The sequence below is a fragment of the Setaria italica genome, chromosome VIII, assembly GCF_000263155.2.
Source record: "Setaria italica strain Yugu1 chromosome VIII, Setaria_italica_v2.0, whole genome shotgun sequence".
NCBI classification, from domain to species: domain Eukaryota; kingdom Viridiplantae; phylum Streptophyta; class Magnoliopsida; order Poales; family Poaceae; genus Setaria; species Setaria italica.
In genome coordinates this window covers 11,083,832-11,097,655 of record NC_028457.1, presented here as the reverse complement: position 1 = coordinate 11,097,655, position 13,824 = coordinate 11,083,832, and positions in this window count along the sequence as shown.

Sequence of the window (13,824 nt, the reverse complement as noted above, 5' to 3'; positions counted from 1 at the left end):
CCCTCAACATAAGCCAAAGAAAAAGAGTGCGCTGGAAAAAGCAATGCTTCGTTATTTGCAGCAACGTCATGAAAAAGCTGTTGCCGCGGGTAAGGAACCTCCTTTTGGTGGTCGTTATGCTCCACCCTCAGTCTCGGGTGTTTCACGTCCACTTAGTACTACCATTTCAGGCGGCACAAATAAACCTAAGGATGAGGTTGGGTCAGCGGAACCTTCGTCTTCACCGTCCAAGGATGCTTAAAGTCCTCCTTGATAATAACCAGTGGATGGCTTGTCATATTGTATCATGTTGTTTGGGACTTTAATTGAAATATGTGTATTTGGATCTTCATGTTGTTGTATTGTACCATGTTGTTTGGATCTTTAATCGATTTTCACGCGTAATCCATTGTCAAGTGTAATCCATTTTCATGCGTAATACGATGCAGATGGACCGGCAATGGATGTATAATGCAGACAGGCGGAGCAAGGCGTTTATTGATGGCTTGCATTATTTTCTCGAAGTGGCAAAAGCGAACAAGCCAGAGAATGAGTTCGTATGTTGTCCATGCTTCCAATGCAATAACAGGAAGGAGTATTCAAAGGATTCCTGGGGGACTATTCACAGCCACTTGTTTAAATACGGTTTCATGCCTAACTATTTGGTTTGGACCAAGCACGGTGAACTAGGGGTTGTAATGGAAGATGGCGAGGAGGAAGAGGAAGATGACACCATTCCGGACTGGGTTGCAGGCCAAGCTTTTGCAGGTACTACAATGGGCGAGGCTGATGAAGATGAGTTTGCAGAAAATGGCCCTTCTGATGACCTTGGTCAGGTGATACGAGATGCATATAGAGATTGCGAAACTGAGAAGGAAGCAGCAAAGTTGCAGCGCATGATAGATGATCACCAAAAATTGTTGTACCCAGGTTGCCAGCAGGGCCATAAAAAACTAGGTACAACACTAGAATTTGTGTAATGGAAGACAAAAAATGGTGTGTCCGATAAGGCATTTCAGGGGATGTTGAACATTGTCAAGAAGATTCTCCCCGAGAATAATGAATTACCGTCCACAACATATGAACCTAAACAGATTATTTGCCCTCTCGGATTGGATGTTCAGAAGATACACGCATGCCCTAATGACTGTATCCTCTATCGTGGTGATGAATATGAGAAATTGGATGCTTGTCCCGTCTGCGAAGCCCTACGGTATAAGATCAGGCGAGATGATCCTGGTGATGTCGAGGGACAGTCTCCCAAGAAGAGAGTTCCCATGAAGGTGATGTGGTATTTCCCTATAATACCACGCTTGAAGCGCTTGTTTAGGAACAAGGCGAATGCTAAGTTGATGCGATGGCACAAAGAAGACCGTAAGGAAGATGAGATGCTGAGACACCCCGCAGATGGGGCACAGTGGAGATCAATTGATAGAACATTCCCAGACTTTGAAAGTGAAGCAAGGAACATAAGGTTTGGTTTAAGCACTGATGGATTCAATCCATTCGGTGAGTTGAGTAGTGGCCATAGTACTTGGCCTGTGACCCTTTGTATGTTCAACCTTCCGCCTTGGCTGTGCATGAAGCAGAAGTTCATTATGAGGCCGGCGCTTATCCAAGGCCCAAAACAACCCGGCAATTACATTGACGTGTACCTAAGGCCGTTGGTTGATGACCTTTTACAGCTCTGGAAGGAAGAAGGTGTACGTGTGTGGGATGAGGATAGACAAGAGATCTTTAATCTACGAGCATTGTTGTTCGTAACCATCAACGATTGGCCTGGATTGAGTAACCTTTCAGGACAGACAAATAAGGGATATCGGGCATGCACCCACTGTTTAGACGACACAGACAGCATGTACTTGAAGCACTGTAAGAAGGTCGTCTATATGGGTCATCGTCGATTTCTCCCTGCTCACCACCAGCTGAGAAAGAGCGGATGCATTTCAAAGGGGCGCCAGACCATCGTAAAAAACTTGCACACCGTAATGGAAAGCGTGTGTTCAAGATGATGAAGGATGTAAATGTAGTCTTTGGAAAGGGACTTGGTAGCCAACCTGTTCCGAACGACGATAACGGACATGCACCCATGTGGAAGAAAAAGTCAATATTTTGGGAGCTACCTTATTGGGAAATCCTAGAGGTTCGCAACGCAATAGACGTGATGCACCTGACGAATAATCTTTGCGTGAACGTGCTAGGCTTTATGGGTGTTTATGGAACCTCAAAAGATACATTGGAAGCACGACAGGACCTGAAAGCCATGGGGCAACGAGATGACCTACATCCGGAAAGAGAGATAATGGACAGCACTACTTACGTCCTGCCAGTTACACTCTCAGCAAGGAAGAGAAGGACAGCATGTTTGAATGCTTGAATAGTATGAAGGTCCCGTCTGGGTACTCCTCGAATATAAAGGGAATAATAAATATGAAACAAAAGAAGCTTACAAATCTCAAGGCTCATGACTGCCACATGTTGATGACCCAGTTGCTTCCGGTTGCACTGAGGGGTGTTCTACCAGAAAATGTCCGGTTGCCGCTCGTAAAGCTATGCGCGTTTCTCAATGCGATTTCGCAGAAGGCAATCGATCCATCCAAGCTATAAAAGCTATAGAACGATGTGGTGTGATGTCTTGTCAGTTTTGAGTTGTTATTTCCACCATCCTTCTTCAATATTATGACGCACTTACTGGTTCACCTAGTAAAAGAGATTGGCATTCTCGGACTTGTATACCTGCACAATATGTGGCCTTTCAAGAGGTTCATGGCAGTCTTAAAAAACTATGTTCTTAATCGTGCCTGTCCAGAAGGAAGCATCGCCAAGGGATATGGAACAGAGGAGGTGATCGAGTTTTGTGTTGATTTTATCGATTCAATTGACTCGACAATAGTAGACCTGAGCAAGACTGGATACAGTGATGACCCATTCGTACTTGCCAATGATATGCATCAGGTGTTCTATGTGAAGAACATGTGTAGCAAACCCAAGAGGAATCCAGAAGAGACATGGGAGCCAAAGTGCCACATAGTTCTTCCAGGTAAAAGAAAAATCATGGGAGTCGAGGATAAAACAGACCAATCAGATGATTATGATCAGTTTGATGGCATGCCTCCATTCGCCGTTGAAGTTGATCAAAGCATCCTGCTATCCAAAGAAGAGGCTCCGTACTTACGCCGCGATCATGATCAAGGAACTTTCATGAAGAAGAAATTTTACAACGTTGTATTGTAATGCGTTAAATGTACATGACCTTTGTGTATTAATTGATACAATTTGTAATTTACCCTATGTATGATTTCATGTGTTCTTAAATTTGTTAGGTGATGATTTTTTAGATAAACATGAACAATGTTAACCACATACAAACATGGATTTTTCTGCACATTGAAATTATTTAATTGAATAATTTTTTGATCACAGCAATGCAGTAAAATAAATATTTTAGAGGCTAAAAGAACTGGTATATAATTAATGATTAATTCATACTTATTGTCAATTTACTCGTTAATTAAATATATTTTTGCATGTACAAAATCTGTGAAGGTTTTGTTTTTCATCCTGAAATGCAGTGAAAAGATAAAATAAAATCCATTTCCAAAAAACAGGCGGGAGAACAAAACTAGGAAAAAAGACCTTTTGTCTCGTGTGCTAACAACAACCGGGACAAAAGGTCCCCTTTTATCCCGGTTGCAAACGGCAACTGGGATAAAAGGGTACTTTTCGTCTCCCGCCCGGACGTACCCTTTTATCCCGATTGCCAACTGCAACCGGGATAAAAGGCCCCCCCCGTTTATCCCGGTTGGTGGTGGCACCCGGGATAAAAGGGTACGCTCCCAGCCCCACCTGGCGGGGGCACCCTTTAGTCCCGGGTACCATTACGAACCGGGATAAAAGGGGGGGGGGGTTAAAAGGCACTGTACTCCCTTCTACCCCCCGCCAGTTACACTTAGCAAAATTTTTGCCAAGTCCCGCGCGTTCTGCTCCGCCGTCGCCGCCCGTCCGCCTCCCTCGCCGGCCGCCGCCGTCGTCGTCCCCTATTGCGCCGGCTGTCATCGTCCCGCCGCCGACCGCGCCCAGACATCGTCGTCCTCCATCGCCCCGGCCGGCCCACCTCGATCCTCCTCGTCCGTCGCACCCGGCCCCCACCTCGTCACCTCTGGCCACCGGCTCCATCCTCGTCGCCGCCTCCATCCTCGTCGCCGCCTCCATCCTAGTCGCCGCCTCGTCGCCGCTCGTCGCCGTCTCGTCGCCGTCCCGCCTACGCCATCCCGCGCGCCTTGGTGGCTCGTCGTCGTCGCCTCGGCCGCCGTCCTCGCCACACCGGCCGTCGCCGTCCCGCCGCCCGGCCGCCGCCGCCCCGCCGCCCGGCCACCTCGTCGCCCCGGCCACCGTCGATGACCGCACGCGAGAGGTCCGCCGCCGCGCCGGCCAGCAGCGCCGGGAGGGCCTTTTTTTTAAGTTAGAAAATTAAGTTATATTTTTATGATAGATTTCTAAGTATAATTGTTAAGTTAGAAAATTAAGTTATATTTTTAAGTTAGATTTTTTAGTTAGATTGTTAAGTTAGATTTTTAAGTTATATTTTTAAGTTAGATGTTTAAGTTAGATTTTTTTTAAGTTAGTGTTGGCGCTAGAAATCGGTCAACCGAATCCCAGCGTCCGACTCACGACCCGGGAGAATCTGCTTAACTCCTGTTCGAGTGATTGCCCTGGTGCAGTTCGCGCAGCGTGCCAACCAATCTGACCTATTGATTGGCAAGGAATAATACGTGTCAGGTCTAGAAATCACGATCGGCTAAATTTCCGATCTCGAGAGAACTTATCAGCGAATCGGCCGATTTACCGTATTAAAGAAATCGGCTATGAAACAGCCGATCACTATAGCCTTGTAGACGGAGAACTACTAGAGTAATCGACGCAAAGCTATGATGACAACACTAGGAACAGATCTAATCGGCAATAGATGAATTTAATAGTAGAACGTAAAGGGAGCCGAAACTACCGATTCCTAGCTGGATAACTGGTGATAAAACTAGAAAGACAGGTAAAACCTATGATTCTAGAAAATATCGATAACTAGTGAATAAATCTAAACGAAACAACAGCGATACGCCCGAAGTTAAAGCTTAGATATTACTCGATAAGCGGAACTTACAGAATCGGCCGGAGATCAAATTGATGCAGCCCTGCCAACCCTCACGAACTCGTGAAAAAGAGAAAAGTGTTGAAGAAGTCGCCTGCTTGAAAGTAAGTACGAGGAAAAAGTAGTATGTTGTATTGATTTGTTGATGATTACAGATTTACAAAGGTAGCTATTTATAGCCCCGTACAGATGGCTTCTTAACCGACTAGAATTCTATCCCTAATTCAAACAGAAAACGAATATTTACAAGCACGATTCATGCTAGGTTGGTTACTCTACGCTTCATGGGCCGATCTCCCCCTTATCCTTTTATTCTTTTCCAAGCCCATACAGGCTCAATTAACCCAACCTCCTAATCGGCTGATTCCTTATCGGCAAAAGGCAACCGATTGGGACCCCGGCACGTTCGACCTGAAACGAGACAGAAGTCATCGGCCGATCTCGCACTGTAGCACCATTCGACCGATTTCCAACTGTGCTTCTCCGATTCTCTCTCTTCTTGGCGCCGATTTTACTAGTGACGAAATCTGGCGTCAACACATGCCCCCCAGTTTCGGAGTAAAACATAGTCTTTTACTTCGAAATTCTTTATAACCTCCCCTCCGAAACAGCCGCAATGAAAATATCCTTCCGTTTCGCGGTCTTCCAGCTGATGATTACAATCTTTTCGAAACGGGCGCCCACGACAACCACTACTCCCGAAAAACTCGAAACGCCGGCACGGTGAAAATTCCGTTTTTACCCTCCTTCCGGCACCCTTTAAATAGCGGTTCACCCCGCACTTCATCTTCAAGCTCACGTCTCTCTTTCTCAGAGCGCGCGCCCTCTTCTTTCCTTAGCACCTTTCCCTTTCCGCCGAAGCTTTCTAGCGCTATCCTCCTGTTACTTTTCCCCTTCTCCTCCAATGGCGGCTCCTTCTGGCAGCTCTCCAGCGCGCGACGTTCCGGAAGCAGCACCTCCGGCGGTAGTGGCGACAGCCGTTGCTCCATCCACAGAAGAAGGAGCTTCATCAGAGATCCCAATGGCGATCCCCATCACGGCCTCATCGTCCGCATCTGCACCGGCGACCACGCCGACCACACGGAACTTCATCCCAGAGGTTAATACCGAATCTTTCTTCTATCGGCAACGTATTTACTTTAGATCTATTTCTTACTCTTTACACCCCCCCTTCCTTTTTTAGGCGGTTAGGCATCGCATTACCATCCATCTTACAGGAAATCCCGGCCTTATTTGTCTCGGACCTATGGGGAACCCAGATCCAATAGAGTTCATCAATTTAGAAACCCACAGGATACCCTTCAAACGGTCCGACATGGACCTAGACCACTGGTTGGGCACTTTTAGGTCCTGGCCGAATGAAACTCCAGGTTGGAGGGAGTGGTACCAACGGGTAGCCGCGTCGAAGAGCGTCTCATGGGACGAACTCAAAATCGGCCAGTGCATCAACCTGTCTTTATCCCAGATGGAGAAAAATGAGCCGTTGGTAATAGCGGCTTCTTACTTTTGGTCTGATGCACTCAATGCTTTCCTATTTGGGCACGGGCCTATGACCCCAACACTGGCCGATGTGGTTCTGTTGACCGGCCTTGACATTTCTTCCCCGGACACACCTTTCCACCTTTTAGCCGCAACGTCACATCAGCTGGACACAAGAGGAATCGGCGGGTGGAAGGGATTCATCAGAAGCAATAAAAGAACCGGGTCTGTTGAGAATAGGGAGCATACGGCCTTCTTGATGATGTGGTTAGAAAAACACTTCTTTTGCGGAAGAGCCGCCGGCCCGTCAACCAACACCCAAGCTTTAGCTGAAGCACTGTCCAGAGGAGACCATGTCCCTCTTGGGAAACATTTGCTAGGGGCGGTGTACCACATGCTCCATCAAATCGGCATCAGACTATCCAAGGGAGAGCCGATTGGAAATCCAGGCGGACCCTGGTGGTTTATCAAGCTATGGTTGAACCTCTACATGAGCGAGATCACTCAGCATAGGGTGGACCGTATGATGTTCCCCAACGTTGAATCGGCAGAAGATCCTACCGAACGTCGCCGATGCATGTCTTTTGGTGAAGCAGCATCGGCCTTCCCAGGTTGCACGTATTCTGCTACAAAGGTAGCCGAGTACTTCCGATGCTTCTATAACGGCTTTAATGAAGATGCAACCGTTTGGTTTCCTTATCGGCGAGATGACCCAATCTTCAAACTCCCCACCTGCTTCGATTCAATCACTGGCCGATTTGACGAAGAGCTCAATGATGAGTTAATCAAGCCAGGAATCTTGCCAGCCAACTTCTCTTCGAGGAAAGATGCCCCCACGTATGAGTTCTACAACCCCTCTATTGCAGCTCGTCAATTCGGCATGGGTCAGCTGCCGATTCAAGTGTATTTTGCTGGCCGAGTTAAATTCAGAGATGAACTCACATCCGGTCTGGACTACAGTTGGGTACGAGACCGGATTCCGGATTCTACCACCATTGACCTGAACAACTGGATAGTAGCTCCCTTTCCTGTCCAGCCATTCAAACTCTGGTGGGCCGATTGGAAGCAATTCCTCTTCTGCAATTCGGCATCGGCATACTGCAACCTCCTGGACCCTGCCAACATCGACCTGAATGCCGAGGTACTTTCCCTAGCCGATTTTTATTCCTCTTAACGTGACTGAGCACTAATGGTTTTACTATTTCTTCAGACCGAGAATCGTACTCCTCCAATACACAGCCGGAGCGGACGGCTAATAGAGAGTCATCATCCATACACCTCTTATCCTCTCATCGGCTATGATGCTCCGTCCGTGGACGTGATTGCTAGCCGATCAAAACAAGTTCAAAAGAGGATTGCCAAGAAGACCAGTCGCCGAGTCTGAGCCCGTATAGAATCGGCGGATCCTCCTGTGCTCGTATCGGCAGAGACTCCAGCTGCACCACCCTCTCAGGCCATTAAAGATGCCGATACCCAAGTCGTCGCACAAGCTGGGGCAGCCACCGCGTCATTGTTGTTAGAGGCCATTCAGGTAAAACTAAGTTTCATTCCTCCCGATTGTTGTTCTGATATTAACCCTTCTTATCTTAGACTGCACAGAGCACTCCCATGGATACCCAACAATCGGCAGCAGCCCAATCGGCCATCGACGCGCCCCCGCTCCCATCCGTTGAGGTATAGCACTATTTCACCAATTTTCCTTGGTATTTGCATAATGTACTTATTCAATTCTCTGACACAGGCCATCGGCACACCAAGCGCTCCTCAACCACTGGTCTTTTCTCAGGGAGCTGGTCCAAGGACCGCACCGATCGTTGTGGAGTCTTCTTCCTCTGACGAACCCATGGCACAAGCCCCTGAGCAAGGCATGATGGCTTCCCAGCTGCAACACGAAGAAATTCGCTTCAAAGTGGTAAGTTATATTCTGACTTTTAGTTAGCCGATTTGCTTCCACTTTCAGCCGATTTATTTCTTCCTCTTTATTATCTCCAGGAACAAGACACCCCCGATAACAGCCTCTTCTCTTTTGCGATCGCCCTCTCTGACGATGAAGAAGTCGCTTCCCGCCAAGTCGCCTTGAGTTCCATTCCTGACGACGTCCGAGCCAAACTTGCTAGTATCCGATCCCTCCTTCAAGGGGACATCGGCCGATTAGTAGAAGATGCTTCACCGATTCGGCAGCTCTTCGGTGACGTCAGCGGACGAGTACCAGAAGAGGCGGAGGAAGCCTTGGCGCCGGCAGCATTCATCGAGTCTATGAGGATCCCGGTCTTCAGAGCCCTTCGTCACATGGCCGATCACGCCAAGCTGGCCAAGACTCGTGAAGAGGAGGACGCGTTCAAGCGTCAAGCTCAAGAGGCGCACCGGCGTATCCATTTTCTGGAGGACTCCCGCCCGGGGATCATCGGTGAGATAGACCGCCTCAAACGTCGGAGGGCGGAGCTCGCCAAGGAGATGGAGCAAGTGACCAAGGCAATCAGTGCCGAAGAGAAAAGGCTCCAAGAACTCCCTTCTGTCATTGCCAATTTGAAAAGGGAGAGGCAGCATTTGGCCCACGAGGCCCTAAAACTCCACCGCAGCGCATCAGAAGTCCCCGGATCGGCGGATGAGGACCAACGGGTCCTGGATTCTGCCGATCAGATCCGGCGTTGGGCGATCACGGCTATCGATACCCTTCTGGGTAATCTGTAAAACACTGACTATTTTGTACGAACTCTTACTATCTGCTTTGACCGTCCTTCGCGACGTCCTTTCTATTTATTGCCTTTCTTATTTCCGATGGGACGTATCCTTACCAAATTTCCATGCCTCTTTTTCTTCTAAGTACCGGCCTAGGCACTTCCTTCCGAGAGCACCAGTTTTGGCTTTCGGTTTTATTCTCTCACTCCTCTCGTCGGCGCGGCTTTCCATCATGTCTTCGTCGGCTTCCTCCTCCTCTGTCAACCAGGTGAAAACTTGGCGTCGACTCCCCTTTCTCCTATTACATCTTAGGAAGAGGATGCCCCTTTTTAATCTTTCTTTGTTTCAGCCTCAACGTCTTAGCCCTGAGCTCATACGCGCCATTGAGCTCATACACTCTGAGGACCCATTGTCGTCAGAGGATAAGGAGCTGATCAGGGCCCATCGTGAAGAACTTCGAGACCACGTCACCGCGGAGGCTCGTGTGGTCTTGGACTTTGTGGAGAGCAATGGTAGCCGGCGATCTCCAACCGACAGGAGCCATCCGCTTCCTCCGCGAGTCGTTCTTGAAGACGCGGCGGCGGGAACTTCGCGCCCGCCCATGGATTGGAGCCATCCTCTCCCTCGTCAAGTTGAAGCGGAGGCTTTAGTGAAAGAAATAGAAGAAGAATACCTCCGCATCATGAACGAGTTGGATCGGACTGGGAGGGAGCGCAAGAAGAAGAATAATTAGTTATTTGTATTTTTTGATCTAAGGGCGACTTGTGTTTTGTCGGCCGTGTAACCCATCGCCCGTACCGAATGAATACATCTGCCGATTTGGACGACTATGTGTTTGAACCGTTTTGTATCGGCTGTGTGTGATCGTATTACGGTTAATCCCTTATGCTCCGACCCATATACTGGGGTAGTATCTTTTTAAGTACCTTCCGTTCAGAGCTCAAGTAAATTCTTCTCCCTCTATTATTTCCAAAATGTAAGCATTCCCTGAAGCACATCTGCCGATTTTATACGGCCCTTCCCATGTAGGGGACCATTTTCCGAATTTAGGATCTTTCGACCCAATCGGCAATACTAACTTCCATACTAAGTCCCCAGGGGAGAATTGTTTGACTTTGACCTTCTTATCGTACCACCTGGCTACTTTCTTTTGTTTTTCTTCAATGCTTATCAGAGCTCTCAATCGTTGGCCAGCCAAATCATCAAGTTCCCTTTTCATAAGTGACAAGTAGTCATCGGCCGTTAACTGGTCCTGGAGCGAAATACGCCTCGATCCCGCTCTCGATTCCCATGGTAGTACTGCATCGTGACCGTACACCAACTGATAGGGAGATAACTTGGTAGCCCCATGACAAGCCATCCTGTACGCCCATAGGGCCTCAGTCAAACATAGATGCCACTTCTTTGGCTGTTCCTCGATTTTCCTTTTGATCAACTTGATTATCCCTTTGTTGGAGGATTCTGCCTGACCATTGGCTTGGGCGTAATACGGAGAAGAATTTAACAATTTGATTCCCATATCGGTTGTAAATTCCCCCGATGTGAACATTGTTCCCTGATCGGTTGTTATAGTCTGAGGGATGCTGAATCGGTAGACGATGTGATCCCTTACGAAGTCGGCCATGATAGCCGATGTCACGGCTCTTAACGGAATTGCCTCTACCCATTTGGTAAAGTAATCAGTAGCCACCAGAATAAATTTGTGCCCTTTGCTTGATGGTGGGTAAATTTGGCTGATAAGGTCTATTCCCCATCCCCTGAACGGCCATGGCTTGATAATGGGATTCATAGCCGATGCGGGCGCACGCTGGACATTCCCGAACTTTTGACAATCCTGGCACCCCTTATAATATTTGAAACAGTCTTCGAGGATAGTTGGCCAGTAGTATCCATTATTCCTGATCATCCACTTCATCTTATGGGCCGATTTGTGCGCTCCACATACCCCTTCATGGATTTCTCCCATTAGGGTCTTGGCCTCCTCTGTTTCAAGGCATTTGAGTAGAACACCGTCGATCGTTCGGTAGAACAGGTCGTCTTCGAGCAGTACGTATTTAGTAGCATGAAAACGTACTCGTCGTTCTACCTTTTTAGACGGATCCTTCAGGTAGTCGGCAATTTCTTTTCGCCAGTCATCGGCCGCGAGTTCTAGAGCCATAGCGCCTAGAATTGGCCGATATCCAGATGCGTGATGGGCGAGCTTGTTGGCGCCCTCGTTGTGGTCCCTTGGGATGTGCTCGATTACTGCCGATCTGAATTCTTTTAAGAGCTGTAAGCAATTTTCGTAATAAATCCTTAATACGTCGTCCTTGCATTCGGATCTTCCGGTCAGTTGATCCACAATAAGCATGGAATCCCCGTAGACTTCAACAGACTCGGCCTTGACTTCTCTTAATAGTTGTAGGCCCTTCAATACAGCTTGGCACTCCGATTGATTGTTAGTAGCGGCGGCTTCTATCGGCAGAGAAAAATCATAGCTTGCCCCCCGAGGCGATATGAGAACGATGCCGATTCCTGATCCGACCCCACATGACGACCCATCGAAATATAGTGTCCAAGGTGCTGGCTCTACGAGGGCTATCTCTGGTCCGCAGTGTTGAGCGACGAAATCGGCCATGACCTGACCCTTGACGGCTTTTGCTGATTCATACCGCAGGTCGAACTCTGACAATGCTAATATCCATTTGCCGATTCGTCCCTTCAAGATCGGCAGCGATAGCATGTATTTTACTACGTCGTCTTTGCATATGACCACGTATTCTGCCAACAGTAGATAGTGCCTGAGTTTGGTGCATGAGAAGTAAAGACATAGGCACAAACGCTCCACCGGAGGATATCTTGTTTCAGCGTCCAGAAGTCTTCTACTGACATAATAAATTACTCGTTCCTTGCCTTCGAACTCCTGGACTAGAGCTGACCCAATAGCTTTTTCATCGGCTGATAAGTATAGCTTAAACGGCTTACCAGTTTGAGGAGGAACCAATACCGGTGGTGAGACCAAGTATTGCTTGATATCTTCCAATGCTTTGTGCTGCTCCTCCCCCCATATGAATTTCTGGTCAGGCTTTAACTTCAACAGTGGTGTGAATGCCTGAATCCGCCCAGATAGATTAGATATGAATCTTCTGATGAAATTCACCTTGCCGATTAAAGATTGCAATTCGGTTTTGTTTTGCGGGTGTTGGCGCTAGAAGTCGGTCAACCGAATCCCAGCGACCGACACACGACCCGGGAGAATCTGCTTAGCTCCTGTTCGGGTGAAAGCCCTGGTGCGATTCGCGCGGCGTGCCAGCCAATCTGACCTGTTGATTGGCAAGGAAGAACACGTGTCAAATTCAGAAACTACGATCGGCTAAGTTTCCGATCGAGAAGAGCTTATCGGCGAATCGACCGATTTACTATGGTAGTGAAATCGGCTATAAGACAGCACGATCACTATAGCTTTGTAGATAGAAAAATACTAAAGTAAATCTGTACAAAGCTTATAGAAACAGCCCTAGGAAAAGATCTAATCGGCAATAAACGGATCTAACAGCGGAAAGTAATGAAAGCCGATACTACCGATTCCTAGCGAGATAACTGGTGATAAAAACTAGGAAAACAGGTAGAAAACCTATGAATCTAGTCGATATCGATAACTGATGAACAACTCTAAACGAAACAACAGCGATACGCCGGAAGTTAAAGCTTAGATATTATTCGATAAACGGAACTTACAGAATCGGCCGGAGATCAAGATGATGCAGCCCCGCCAACCCGCACGAACTCGTGAGAAGAAAAAATGACGGCGAAATCGCCTGCTCGAAAGTAAGTACGAAGAATATGTATTGATTGATTGTTGTGTTTATAGATTTACAAAGGTAGCTATTTATAGCCCCGTACAAATAATCTTCTTAACCAACTAGAACTCTATCTCTAATTCAAACAGAAAACAAATATCTACAAGCGCAATCCGTGCTAAACTAATTACCCCACGCTCCGTGGGCTGAACTCCACCTTATCCTTTTATCTTTCCAAGCCCATACAGGCCCACATTAGTCCACTTTCCTGATCGGCCGATTTCTTATCGGCAAAGGATTGCCGATTGGGAACCTGACGCATCCGCCTTGAAGCGAAGAAAAAGCTCCCGACCGATTCCGCATCATAGCACCTTTTGGCCGATTTCCATCCGCACTTCTTCGACTTCTTTACTCTTTGGCGCCGATTCTACTGATGACGAAATCCGGCGTCAACACATGCCCCCCAGTTTCGGAGTAAAACATAGTCTTTTACTTCGAAATTCTTTATAACTTCCCCTCCGAAACGGCCGCAATGAAAATATCCTTCCGTTGCGCGGTCTCCCGGCTGATCATTGCAATTTTTGAAACGGGCGCCCACGACAGCCACTACCCCGAAAAACCCGACGCGCCGGTGCGGTGAAAATTCCATCTTTACCCTCTCTTCAGACGTCCTATAAATAATATTTCACCGCAGCTCATCTTCAAGCTCACGTCTCTTTTCCCAGCGCGCGCACATCTTTTCTTCTTCATCTCTCCCTTGCC